Raw genomic sequence first — 14472 nt, forward strand, 5'->3', positions numbered from 1 at the left:
TCGTTCCTGTGTCTGTCCCTTCGGGGAAATGTCACGCGATGAATACCGGAGTCCTGTTAGCCCGCTACAGCCCGGTTCACCGGAGTCCTGCTAGCCCAGTGCTACAGCCTGGATTCACTCGCTGATGACCGACACGTTCGATGCTGGGTCATGGATGCCTGTCCCTGTAAGTCTGTGCCACTTTGGGTTTACGACTAGCCATGTCAGCCCGGGCTCCTTATCATATGGATGCTAGCGACACTATCATATACGTGTGCCAAAAGGCGCAAACGGTCCCGGGCAAAGGTAAGGCGACACCCGTGGGAATACCGTGCGTGAGGCCGCAAAGTGATATGAGGTGTTACATGCTAGGTCGATGTGGCATTGAGTCGGGGTCCTGACACCGATCACCTACGATCGAAGTCCACCCCACTAGTATCCGTCATGGCGGATTTGCCGCACTAGTCCTAGACCCAATCATCGACAGATTTCACCTCACTCGAGTCCTTATGGATGGAGGCAGCAGCCTGAACCTGCTTTATCAGGACACAGTGCGTAAAATAGGTATAGACCCCTCAAGGATCAAACCCACAAAAACGACCTTTAAAGGCATCATTCCAGGTGTAGAGGCCCATTGCACATGCTCAATTACACTGGAAGTGGTCTTCGGATCCCCGGATAACTTCCGAAGCGAAGAATTAATCTTCGATATAGTCCCGTTCCGCAGTGGCTATCACGCACTGCTCGGGCGAACCGCATTTGCGAGATTCAATGCGGTACTGCATTATGCATACCTCAAGCTTAAGATGCCAGGACCTCAAGGGGTCATCACACTTAATGGAAACACAGAGCGCTCTCTCCGCACGGAGGAGCACACTGCGGCCCTCGCAGTAGAAGCGCAAAGTAGCCTTTCAAGGCAATCCACCAGTTCGGTGTTTCAAGACCCGGACACCTTCAAGCGCGCTCGGAGTAATCGGCAACTAGACCGCCTGGCACGACCGGAGCTCGCGTAGCAATGCGGCCCCCACCCCAGTCCCAGCCAAACGGCGAAATTCGTGCCACGCATACATAATTACACATAATACCATGGGGACGGGCGGGGAGGGGGGCACAACTACGGCACGCCCCAATACGCGGCTTAAACCGCACTAGGGGCTTCCCGCTTTGTTATTTTTCTCTTTCAGGACTTTAATCTCTGGAGACCCTGTCCGGCAGCATGATTGCCGAACACATGATGCAACAACCAAGGAGGCAGAAAGCTACGTCACACCACGGAACTCCCAGGTGGATTACGATAACAAGTGAAATATTTGCTTTAATACTATTCCTCAGCTTGCCCTTGGAAGGGACATAGTCCTACTTTTTGCTTATCGCACCATCTGTATCATTCTGCTTTAAACACGGCTTTTTGAATAAACAATGCATAGCATTAAGACTATTATTGCATTCTCTTTTTTATATATGTGTGTTCATTAATGATGCCTTGCAACCGTACACTTTGGTATGACCAATACACCAGGGGCTTAAGTACCCCACAATATGGTGTGAGAAGTCCGAACACTTTCACAAGTGCGACACCCCGAACTTATAGCATTATATGCATCAGCTCCGAATCATGTCTTTGGTCAAATGTTGGGTTTGCCCGGCTCCTATGTTTTGGTACCTTACGTTCTGCTCTATCGGCTAAGGTAGCACTAGGAGAACTATTGTTGCCCCGGTTCTGCTGGGCTAAGCACCTCAGTAGAGAAAGCTAAAACTGACTGTCATGATAAGGCGAGAGACTGGTCGCTGTTCGGCGAGTTTCGAGTCCCTAAAGACTTATTCCGCTTAGAGCAAGGAGCCGGTCCTGTCCGGCTTAAAGTCGTGTATCGCGCCCCGAATTCGGCCTTCCGAATACCAGGGGCTTCGCCGAAATTTAAAATTATAGAATTCTATGGCTAAGTGAGAGTGATAAAGCATTATTAGTCCGGTTGCCTTGTTCGCTGTGCTGAGCACCTCCTTCGAAGGACCCAAAAATGGGAACAAGAGTGCTCAGGTTTATCCCGAACACCCCAGCACTCGCGGCATGGGGGCAAAAGCGGAGGACTAGCCATCTCTCAGATTGGATAAACATCCAAACAGAAGGTAATATTTTAAATTCAAACAAGTGTTGTATAGCGCATATGACACAAGTTTTCATCATACAGAATCAGACGAGCAAGTCTACTCAAATATTACATCCTTCGAACATCCGACACACTGCGGGGCAAATCTGCGAATGCTCCTGGAGAGCTCCGGATTTGGTTAAGTAATAAGTAATTTACTTTCACATGCTTGCTTTGCATATAGAATGCCTTACTCGCCGCTATTTTCTTCATTGCGTCAATCTCCTAAAGGGCCTTTTGGGCTTCGGCCTTGGCACTCTTTGCGCTCTCGAGGGCCGCGGCAAGCTCAGACTCTCGCGTCTTCGAGTCAAGCTCCAACGCGTCATGCTTCGTCACGAGAGCCTAGAGCTCTTGCTGCACCTCGCCCACCCGAGCTGCTTGCCTTTCCCGCTTGGTGTGCTCCTTGGCCGCTTTATCTTCGGCCTTGGACAACGCTCGCTTTAGGGTCGCCACTTCGGTCATGGCCCCTGGCAAATATTTGATGATCCTGTCATTTTGCAATCGCGTCTTCTTTTATATATACATATCTATAGACAGGGTATTACTTACCCTTGTTCTCCTCGAGCTGCCTCTTGGCAAGGCCGAGCTCTTTCTTGGACCCCTCGAGGTCCTGCTTCAGTGTGGCGATCTCCGCAGTCAGTGCGGCTGAGGCCAGCAGCGAAGCCTGCATACGCATATTGACATACTTATATTAGACTCCTGCGATATTATTTGATCCTCTGTTCGGCTTTTCTTTGTGAACACCGAACAGAGCATCAGGGGCTACTGTCTATGCGGTAATATTTTCCCTATATTTTAAACACTTACCTCAAAGCCTGTTAGAAGGCTGGCACAGGCTTCAGTCAATCCGCTCTTGGCGGACTGAACCTTCTGGACCACCTCACTCATAATAGTACGGTGCTCCTCGTCGATGGAAGCGCCGCGAAGCGCTTCCAGTAGATTATCCGGCGCCTCTGGATGGACAGAGGTCACCGGCACAGGCGTCTTGCCCCTCTTGGAAGGAGGCCTCCTGCCCGAGTCCGGAACCACTGGAGGATCCGGCGCGGTGTTCGGCTGAGGGCCAAACTCGGAGCCCTCAGGGGCCTTGTCCCCTCTGCTCCCGGAGTCCGGAAGTTCGCCTTGAGGCGCCTCTGGAACTGTCTCCCCTCGACCCGGTGCCTCTTGAGACAATACCTCGACGTCGTTCGCAGGGCAAGGGGAGGTGGCGGTCGGAAGTGGATTGCTATCCATATCCGACGAGCCCAATGAGCCGTCCGATGATACATCGATACAGGCTCATGGCGGCCTGCATAATCATATTCGGCATTAGGGGAAGCAGTGCGCAAAAGGATACTATGAGTTACTCTAGTATCCTATCCGAATACTTACGACCTCCCCAGGGGCTTGGCCCTAAGTAACCACTCTTCTTCCGGACTCGGCGGCGGCGGTGGTGGAACTGTCCGGAAGGAGAGTCCTTCCCTTCTTGGACCCTCCGGCCTCCCCAGTTGGGGCGGCCTTCCTTTTCTTGTCTCCCCCAACTAAAGGGGGAGCATCTTCTTCTTCCTCCTCATCTTCGGGGGAGGAGTGTACCGCAGAGTCATCGGACGGTGAGTCCGATGACGCCTGGTGTAGGGAAATCTTTCAGGTTCCCTTGGCCTTCTTGGTCTTCTCCGGCAGCATGTAAGGAGCCGGAGTCAGCATCTTCGCCAGGATTGCGTCTGCTGGGCCTTTGGGCAAAGGAGCCGGACAGTCGATCTGTCCGGCCATCTCCTGCCAGTCCTGTCAAAGGTACGGGAGCTTAGATCCCGCATAGAGTCAAACTATGAAAAAAATTTATCCTGTGAGAGGTAAAACAGCTTACCACGCTGTCTTGGCGCTTTGCGCAGAATCCGCGGTCCTCGGTAGTTGGAGGGGGAACCTCGGCACTCTTGAATAACACCTTCCTGGCATCTTCGTGAGTTGTGTCGAAGAGCCTGTTTAGAGTTAGGTGTTGGGCCGGGTCGAACTCCCACAAGTTGAAAGCCCGTTGTTGGCACGGGAGGATCCAGCGGATGAGCATGACCTGGACTACGTTGACGAGTTTGAGCTTCTTGTTCACCATGTTTTGAATACATGTTTGGACTCCGGTCAACTCTCCCGAACTACCCCAGGACAGGCCCTTCTCTTGCCTGGAGGTGAGGCGCGTGGGGAAGCCAGATCGGAACTCGGGGGCCGTTGCCCATTTAGGGTCACGCGGCTCGGTGATGTAGAACCACCCCGATTGCCACCCCTTTATGGTTTCCACGAAGGAGCCCTCGAGCCATGTGACGTTGGGCATTTTGCCCACCATGGCGCCTCCGCACTCCGCCTGGCGGCCGCTCACTACCTTCGGCTTGACATTGAAGGTCTTCAGCCATAAGCCAAAGTGGGGCTTGATGCAGAGGAAGGCCTCGCACACGACGATAAACGCCGAGATGTTGAGGATGAAGTTCGGGGCCAGATCATGGAAATCCATGCCGTAGTAGAACATGATCCCCCGGACGAATGGGTGGGGAGGGAATCCCAGTCTGCGGAGGAAATGGGTAAGGAACACTACCCTCTCATGGGGCCTGGTGGTGGGGATGAGCTGCCCCTCATCTGGGAGCCGGTGCGCGATGTCGTCGGGCAAGTATCCGACTCTCCTCAGCTTCTTGATGTGTCCCTCCATGACGGAGGAGACCATCCACCTGCCTCCCGCTCCAGACATGGTTGGAGAAGGTCGAGGTGGGAAATGCGGACTTGGGTGCTGGAGCTCGAGTGTGTGAAAATGGATGAGCAAAGGAGGCAGAAGGCGTGGATGATAAGGTGAATCCTTATTCCTTTATATGGGCGGACGAAACTATGCACCCCCACTAGCCTGGTAAAACTCGCTTGTCCCCCAAGCGCCATAATCGATGGCGCGATTGGGTTACCCACGCCCGTATTGATGAGAATCCCGTAATAAGGGGAGCACGATCTCTGCTTTGACAAGACGTGTCAAAAAACTGCCTCGCGTTATGTGCGGGGCTAGTTAAAGGAAACAGTTCGAATGATCACCGGGCCATGGCCTAACGTCATATTGCCAAGGCAAGTCAGCAGATTAGATTTGTGGAAATATTATTCTCTCTACGGTGGAATGTGGAACTTATTTTGCAGGGTCGGACACTATCCTTGTATTTGAATTCTTCCGTGGTGTATTCGGAGGAGGAACCCGCCTTGCAATGCCGAAGACAATACTGTGCGCCGGACTCATCGTCATTGAAGCCTGGTTCAGGGGCTACTGAGGGAATCCTGGATTAGGGGGTCTCCGGACAGCCGGACTATGTCCTTTGGCCGGACTGTTGGACTATGAAGATACAAGATTGAAGACTTCGTCTCGTGTCCGGATGGGACTCTACTTGGCGTGGAAGGCAAGCTTAGGCAATACGGATATGTATATCACCTCCTTTGTAACCGACCTTGTGTAACCCTAGCTCTTTCCGGTGTCTATATAAACCGGAGGGTTTTAGTCCGTAGGACAACAACAATCATACCATAGGCTAGCTTCTAGGGTTTAGCCTCTCCGATCTCGTGGTAGATCAACTCTTGTAATACCCATATCATCAAGAATAGATCAAGCAGGACGTAGGGTTTTACCTCCATCAAGAGGGCCCGAACCTGGGTAAAACATCGTGTTCCCTGCCTCCTGTTACCATCCGCCTTAGACGCACAGTTTGGGACCCCCTACCCGAGATCCGCCAGTTTTGACACCGACAATAGTATTTCAAAAAATTTACCTACGATCACGCAAGATCTTTCTAGGAGAAGCATAGCAACGAGCGGGGATAGTGTGTCCACATACCCTCGTAGACCGAAAGCGGAAGAGTTTAGTAACGCGGTTGATGTAGTCGAATGTCTTCGCGATCCAACCGATCCAAGCACCAAACGTACAGCACCTCCGTGTTCAGCACACGTTCAGCTCGATGACGTCCCACGAGCTCTTGATCCAGTTGAGGTCGAGGGAGATTTCCGTTAGCACGACGGCGTGGCGACGGTGATGATTATGTTACCGGCGCAGGGCTTCGCCTAAGCACTACAACGATATGACCGAGGTGTGTAACTATGGAGGGGGGCACCGCACACGGCTATGAGAAGACTTGGTGTGTCTTTGGGGTGCCCCTCTCACACGTATATAAAGGAGGGGGAAGAGGAGGCCGGCCCAAGGGGGGGCGCGCCATAGGGGGGGGAGTCCTACTTGGACTCCCGGTCCAAGTAGGATTTGTCCCCCCTTTCCTATTCCAACTAGGAGAAGGAGGGAAGGAGGAAGAGGAGAGAAGCAAGGAGGGAGGCGCCGCCCCCACCCCTTGTCCAATTCGGATTGGCAAGGGGGGGCGCGTGCCACCTCCTGGACGGCCCTCTCCCTTCTACACTAAGGCCCATGGTGGCCCATTAACCTCCCCCCCCGGGGGGGGGGGTTCCGGTAACCCCCGGTACTCCGAAACTTATCCCAAATGACCCGAACCAATCCGGTGTCCAAATGTAGCCTTCCAATATATGAATCTTTACCTCTTGACTATTTCAAGACTCCTCATCATGTCCGTGATCTCATCCAGGAGTCCGAACAAACTTCGGTCATAAAATCACATAACTCATAATACAAATCGTCATCGAACGTTAAGAGTGTGGACCCTACGGGTTCAAGAATTATGTAGAAATGACCGAGACACATCTCCGGTCAATAACCAATAGTGGAAACTGGATGCTCATATTGGCTCCTACATATTCTACGAAGATCTTTATCGGTCAAACCGCATAACAACATACGTTGTTCTCTTTGTCATCGGTATGTTACTTGCCTGAGATTCGATCATCGGTATCATCGTACCTAGTTCAATCTCATTACCGGCAAGTCTCTTTACTCATTCCGTAATGCATCATTCCACAACTAACTCATTAGTCACATTGCTTGCAAGGATTGTAGTGATGTGCATTACCGAGAGTGCCCAGAGATACCTCTCCAATACACGGAGTGAAAAATCCTAATCTCGATCTATGCCAACTCAACAAACACCATCGGAGACACCTATAGAGCATCTTTATAATCACCCAATTATGTTGTGACGTTTGATAGCACACAAGGTGTTCCTCCGGTATTCGGGAGTTGCATAATCTCGTAGTTAGAGGAACATGTATAACTCATGTAGAAAGCAATAGCAATAAAACTAAATGATCATTAATGCTAAGCTAATGGATGGGTCTTGTCCATCACATCATTCTCTAATGATGTGATCCCGTTACCCTGTTTGTCTATGTATTCACACATGTAATAAGTTTCCAGTTAATACAATTCTAGCATGAATAATAAACATTTATCATGATATAAGGAAATATAAATAACAACTTTATTGCCTCTAGGGAATATTTCCTTCAACAAATACCATGGGTTGTAATTCCTTCTCCCGACAAAGTAACGACCACGTATGGATCCAGCTAGGTAGCTAGCAGACATGGAGATAACATGCAAGAAGTTTGGAACTTTCATTGCGATTAAAAGCAGGGGCGGAGGTATGTAGTCCTACCCTGGGGCACATGCATCACGCGGCGACTATATCTCGCTTAGTGCAAGTCCTCCTTCTGTCTTGTTGAAGGTTTTTGTAATAGGCCGAGCCTACTTCTCCTTGCTCGCTCATTTTGGTTATCAATCGATCGCTCGTTGTACTAGTTTGTGGCTGGTTTTTTGTTTTCTTCTATTTTTTTCATTCTTTTGTTTTTCTAGTCAGCTTTCTTTGTTTTACATGGTTTTTTCTTTTTCTTTTTTTCTCACTAATCTCTCTGATTTTTCTGTCCATTTCTATCTCAAACTTACTCCTTCTATCTTCTATATGGTTAGTGGGCACGTACAACCATAAACTAGTGAATTGGGTAAATAGGAACCAAAGGAGTCCATGGCACGCATGTGAGGATGGCAATGGGTATCCATTACCCACGTACCCTGCGGGTAAAAACCCTATTAGGGTAAGGGTATGGGACAACAAGTTTTCCATTGGTATATAATAAATAGGAAAATCTCAAACCCACCGGGTAGAGCTGGGACGGGGATGTTGGGGAACATAGCATGCAATTTCAAAAATTTGCCTATGCTCACGCAAGATCTATCTAGGAGATGCATAGCAACGAGAGGGGGAGAATGTGTCCACGTACCCTCATAGACTGAAAGCGGAAGCGTTAGATTAACGCGGTTGATGTAGTCGAACATCTTCGCGATCCAACCGATCTTAGTACCGAACGTACGGCACCTACGAGTTCAGCACACGTTCAGCTCGATGATGTCCCTCGAACTCTTGATGCAGCAGAGGGTCGAGGGAGAGTTCCGTCAGCATGACGGCGTGGTGACGGTGATGATGATGTGATCCACGCATGGCTTCACCTAAGAACTACGACGCTATGACCAGAGGAGTAAACTGTGGAGGGGGGCACCTGATAACCCACAAGTATAGGGGATCACAACAGTTTTTGAGGGTAGAGTATTCAACCCAAATTTATTGATTTGACACAAGGGGAGCCAAAGAATATTCTCAAGTATTAGCAGCTGAGTTGTCAATTCAACCACACCTGGAAACTTAATATCTGCAGCAAAGTATTTAGTAGCTAAGTAATATGATAGTAGTGGTAACGATAGAAAAAGGTAATAGTAGCAAAAGTAGTGTTTTTGGTATTTTGTACTGATTGTAACAATAGCAATGAAAAAAGTAAATAAGCGAAGAACAATATATGGAAAGCTCGTAGGCAATGGATCGGTGATAGAAGCGGATGCGGTTCATCATGTAACAATCATAACATAGGGTGACATAGAACTAGCTCCAATTCATCAATGTAATGTAGGCATGTATTCCGAATATAGTCATACGTGCTTATGGAAAAGAACTTGCATGACATCTTTTATCCTACCCTCCCGTGGCAGCGGGGTCCTAGCGGACACTAAGGGATATTAAGGCCTCCTTTTAATAGAGTACCAGACCAAAGCATTAACACATAGTGAATACATGAACTCCTCAAACTACGGTCATCACCAGTAAGTATCCCGATTATTGTCACTTCGGGGTTAACGGATCATACACATAATAGGTGACTATAGACTTGCAAGATAAGATCAAGAACTCTCATATATTGATGAAAACATAATAGGTTCTGATCTGAAATCATGGCACTCGGGCCCTCGTGACAAGCATTAAGCATAGCAAAGTCATAGCAACATCAATCTTATAACATAGTGGATACTAGGGATCAAACCCTAACAAAACTAACTCGATTACATGATAAATCTCATCCAACCCGTCACTGTCCAGCAAGCCTACGATGGAATTACTCATGCACGGCGATGAGAATCATGAAATTGGTGATGGAGGAAGGTTGATGATGACGATGGCGACGGATTCCCCTCTCCGGAGCCCCGAACGGACTCCAGATCAGCCCTCCCGAGACATTTTAGGGCTTGGCGGCGGCTCCGTATCGTAAAACACGATGAATCCTTCTCTCTTATTTTTTTTCTCCCCGAAAGCAAATATATAGAGTTGGAGTTGAGGTCAGAGGAGCTCCAGGGGTCCCACGAGGTAGGGGGGCGCGCCCCCACCCTCGTGGCTAGGGTGTGGCCCCTGGTCTTCATCTTTTGCAAGGATGTTTTATTATTTCGAAAAAGATGTTCGGTGAAGTTTTAGGTCATTCCGAGAACTTTTGTTTCTGCACATAAATAACACCATGGCAATTCTGCTGAAAACAGCGTCAGTCCGGGTTAGTTCCATTCAAATCATGCAAGTTAGAGTCTAAAACAAGGGGAAAAGTGTTTGGAAAAGTAGATACAACGGAGACGTATCAACTCCCCAAGCTTAAACCTTTGCTTGTCCTCAAGCAATTCAGTTGATAAACTGAAAGTGATAAAGAAAAACTTTTACAAACTCTGTTTGCTCTTGTTGTTGTAAATATGTAAAGCCAGCATTCAAGTTTTCAGCAAATATTATGAACTAACCATATTCACAATAACGCATAGGTCTCATGTTTACTCATATCAATGGCATAATCAACTAGCGAGCAATAATAATAAATCTTGGATGATAACACTTTCTCAAAACAATCATAATATGATATAACAAGATGGTATCTCGCTAGCCCTTTCTGAGACCGCAAAACATAAATGCAGAGCACCTTCAAAGATCAAGGACTGACTAGACATTGGAATTCATGGTAAAAGAGATCCAGTCAAGTCATACTCAATGTAAACTAACAGTAATGAATGCAAATGATAGCGGTGCTCTCCAACTGGTGCTTTTTAATAAGAGGATGATGACTCAACATAAAAGTAAATAGATAGGCCCTTCGCAGAGGGAAGCAGGGATTTGTAGAGGTGCCAGAGCTCGGTTTTGAAATAGAGGTGAATAATATTTTGAGCGGTATACTTTTATTGTCAACATAACAACCAAGAGATGGCGATATCCTCCATGCTACACACATTATAGGCGGTTCCCAAACAGAATGGTAAAGTTTATACTCCCCTCCACCAACAAGCAACAATCCATGGCTTGCTCGAAACAACGAGTGCCTCCAACTAACAACAGTCTCAGGGGGAGTTTTGTTTGCAATTATTTTGATTTGATTTGCATAAAGCATGGGACTGGGCATCACGGTGACCAGCCATTTTCTCGTGAGTGAGGAGCGGAGTCCACTCCTCTTGAGAATAACTCGCCTAACATGGAAGATATAGACAGCCCTAGTTGATACATGAGCTATTCGAGCACACAAAACAGGATATTTATTTGAAGGTTTAGAGTTTGGCACATACAAATTTACTTGGAACGGCAGGTAGATACCGTATATAGGTAGGTATGGTGGACTCATATGGATTAACTTTGGGGTTTATGGTAGGTATTCCCGCTTAGTACAGGTGAAGGCTAGAAAAAGACTTGGAAGCGACCAGCTAGAGAGCGACAACAGTCATGAACATGCATTAAAATTAATCAACACCGAATGCAAGCATGAGTAGGATATAATCCACCATGAACATAAATATCGTGAAGGCTTTGTTGATTTTGTTTCAACTACATGCGTGAACATGTGCCAAGTCAAGTCACTTAAATCATTCAGAGGAGGATACCACCCTATCATACCACATCACAACCATTTTAATAGCATGTTGGCACGCAAGGTAAACCATTATAAGCTCCTAGCTCATCAAGCATGGCACAAGAAACTATGATCTCTAGTTGTCATTGCAAACATGTTTATTCATAATAGGCTGAATCAGGAATGATGAACTAATCATATTTACAAAAACAAGAGAGGTCGAGTTCATACCAGCTTTTCTCATCTCAATCAGTCCATCATATATCGTCATAATTGCCTTTCACTTGCACGACCAAATGATGTGGATAATAATAATAGTGCACGTGCATTGGACTAAGCTGGAATCTACAAGCATTCAACTCAAGAGAGAAGACAAGGTAATATGGGCTCTTTTGTCAGATCAACAATAATGCATATAAGAGCCACTTGAACAATTTAATCATGGTCTTCTCCTATCGACCCCCAAAGAAAAGAAAAGAAATAAAACTATTTACATGGGAAAGCTCCCAACAAGCAAAAGAAGAACATGAAATCTTTTTGGGTTTTCTTTTTGATTACTACTACAAGCATGGAAAGTAAACTAATTAAAAGCTACAACTAATTTTTTTGGTTTTTCTTAAGGTTTATTAAACACACAAGAAGAAAGCATAAAAAGGAAAGTAAACTAGCATGGATGATACAATGAAAAAGTATGAGCACCGACATCTAGCAATGAGTGTGTGAACATGAATGTAATGTCTGTGAGAAGTACGTACTCCCCCAAGCTTAGGCTTTTGGCCTAAGTTGGTCTATGGCCACGGTTGGCCTGGCGAATATCCATAATAATAGTTGGGGTCGTACTGCGATGAAGAAGACTCAGATTGCCACTGGTTGGCAATCATATCCGGATCCCAATGGTAATTAGACTGTCGTGGAGGATCAACTTGTGGTTCCAACTCTGGCTCTGTGGCTGATGTAGGGTTCCGGTAGGCGTGAATAGCCTCTAACGGAACAAGGTACTGGCCTGCAGATAAATCAAACAAGGAAGGAGCAGGCAGGGTAATAGTCTCAGGATGATGTTTATGAAAGAACAATTTGTATTTAAGCTCCCCTTCCCTATTCTTAACAATAAAATCGTGTGCCACCATACTCTTATAATCTAGATAAACAGTGGGCAACAATTTTTCTTCCTTCTCATAATGCCTAATAGGTATATTAAAATGTGCAGCTAGGCGTGAAGCATAGATGCCTCCAAAGATGGGGCCCTTTGTACGGTTCAGACTTAACCGTTTAGCAATAATACCGCCCATACTAACAGAGTTATCACAGAATAAACCGTGGAACAAAATAATAATATCTGGAACACTAAGGTTTCCACAGTTTCCGCGACCAATTAAGCAACGACTAGCAAATATTGCAAAGTAGCGTAAAACAGGAAAATGTATGCTAGTGATTCGTGCATTGGAAACCTTGCTCGTGTCCCCTACAGTGATGGTATCAATAAACCCATCCACATCACCATGATGTGGTTCCTCTATCGTGCCCTCAAAAGGGATCAAACAAACCCGACAAAAATCATAAAGTGATATCTCCTTATGCTCATCATATAAATAAAACTCCACCGTAGGTGGTGAGCTCCTAGCATGGAAGTAAAATTTTTGCACAAAGATATTGGTGAGTAAGAGATACTGGTCGCGTTGGTCGTGGAGGAAGCCGGTGAGGCCTGCATTCTCAGCCAATTCATAAAAATCATCATAAATCCCGGCTGCTCTCAAGATATCATTGGAAGGCCATTCACACGGTCGAACCTCCGCGGTGCGAGGCATATTATATTTGGGCCTCTCTGCTTTTTCATTTTGCTTTTCCTTCGAGCTTCGTCTCGATGAGCCCCTCAAAAATCTCTTCATTATTTTCTGAAAAATTCTGAAATTTTTAGTAACTTCAAATAAAAGTGAGCCAAGCTCAACAAAATTGATAGCAACAACTCCTACTAGTGCCTAGAGCCTATATCATGCATTAGAACTACTTAGGACCATATAAATTTGACATGCAAGCTCAATAACAGGGTCACCTAGACAGCACAAATTTGCAATGAATAGAGAACTAGAACAAAAACTAATCAGACCAATGGAGGAGTCACATACCAAGGAACAATCCCCCCAAGCAGTTTTGTGAGAGGTGCTTTGAGCAAGGAGATCGAAAATGGCAGCAAAATGAGCTTGGACTCGGGTTTGAACTGGATAATCATGTTTGTGGGAAGAAGAAGGAGTGTGTGGGTGCTGGAATAAGTGGAGGAGGGCCACCATGTGCCCACGAGGTAGGGGGCGCGCCCAGGGGGTAGGGCGCGCCCTCCACCCTCGTGGCCAGGTGGATGCCCCCTGCTATGTTCTCAGTGCCAAATATTCTCAAATATTCCATAAAAATCATATTTAAATTTCAGGGCATTTGGAGAACTTTTATTTTCGGGGCATTTTTATATTGTACGGATAGTTTATATAACAGACGGAAAATACTTATTTTTATTTTATTTAATATAAATAGTTATAAAGTAAAAGGAGGGTACAGAAGGTTGTGCCTTCTAGTTTCATCCATCCCATGCCCATCAAAAGGAATCCATTAACAAGGTTGATCAGGTCTTGTTAACAAACTCATTCCAAATAACATGGAACCGGAGAAATTTCGAATAACACTATGTTACCTCAACGGGGATAAGCACATCCCCAATAATAAGAATATCATATTTCTTCTTGACAGTAGGAAGAGGAAATTCAAAACCTCCAAATATAACCGATGGAATTTTTCCAATAGAGTTGATACTATGAACTTGAGGTTGTTTCCTCGGAAAGTGTACCGTATGCTCATTACCACTAACATGAGAAGTGACATTGCCTTTAGTGAAATCAATAACAGCCCCTGCAGTATTCAAAAAGGGTCTTCCAAGAATAATAGACATACTATCGTCCTCGGGAATATCAAGAATAACAAAGTCCGTTAAAATAGTAACGTTTGCAAGTACAACAGGCACATCCTCACAAATACCGACAGGTATAGCAGTTGATTTATCAGCCATTTGCAAAGATATTTCAGTAGGTGTCAACTTATTCAAATCAAGTCTACGATATAAAGAGAGAAGCATAACACTAACACCGGCTCCAAGATCACATAACACAGTTTTAACATAGTTTATTTTAGTGGAGCATGGTATAGTGGGTACTCCTGGATCTCCAAGTTTCTTTGGTATTCCACTTTTAAAAGTATAATTAGCAAGCATGGTGGAAATTTCAGCTTCCAGCATCTTTCT

Source organism: Triticum aestivum, chromosome 2A, assembly GCF_018294505.1.
Source record: "Triticum aestivum cultivar Chinese Spring chromosome 2A, IWGSC CS RefSeq v2.1, whole genome shotgun sequence".
NCBI lineage: Eukaryota > Viridiplantae > Streptophyta > Magnoliopsida > Poales > Poaceae > Triticum > Triticum aestivum.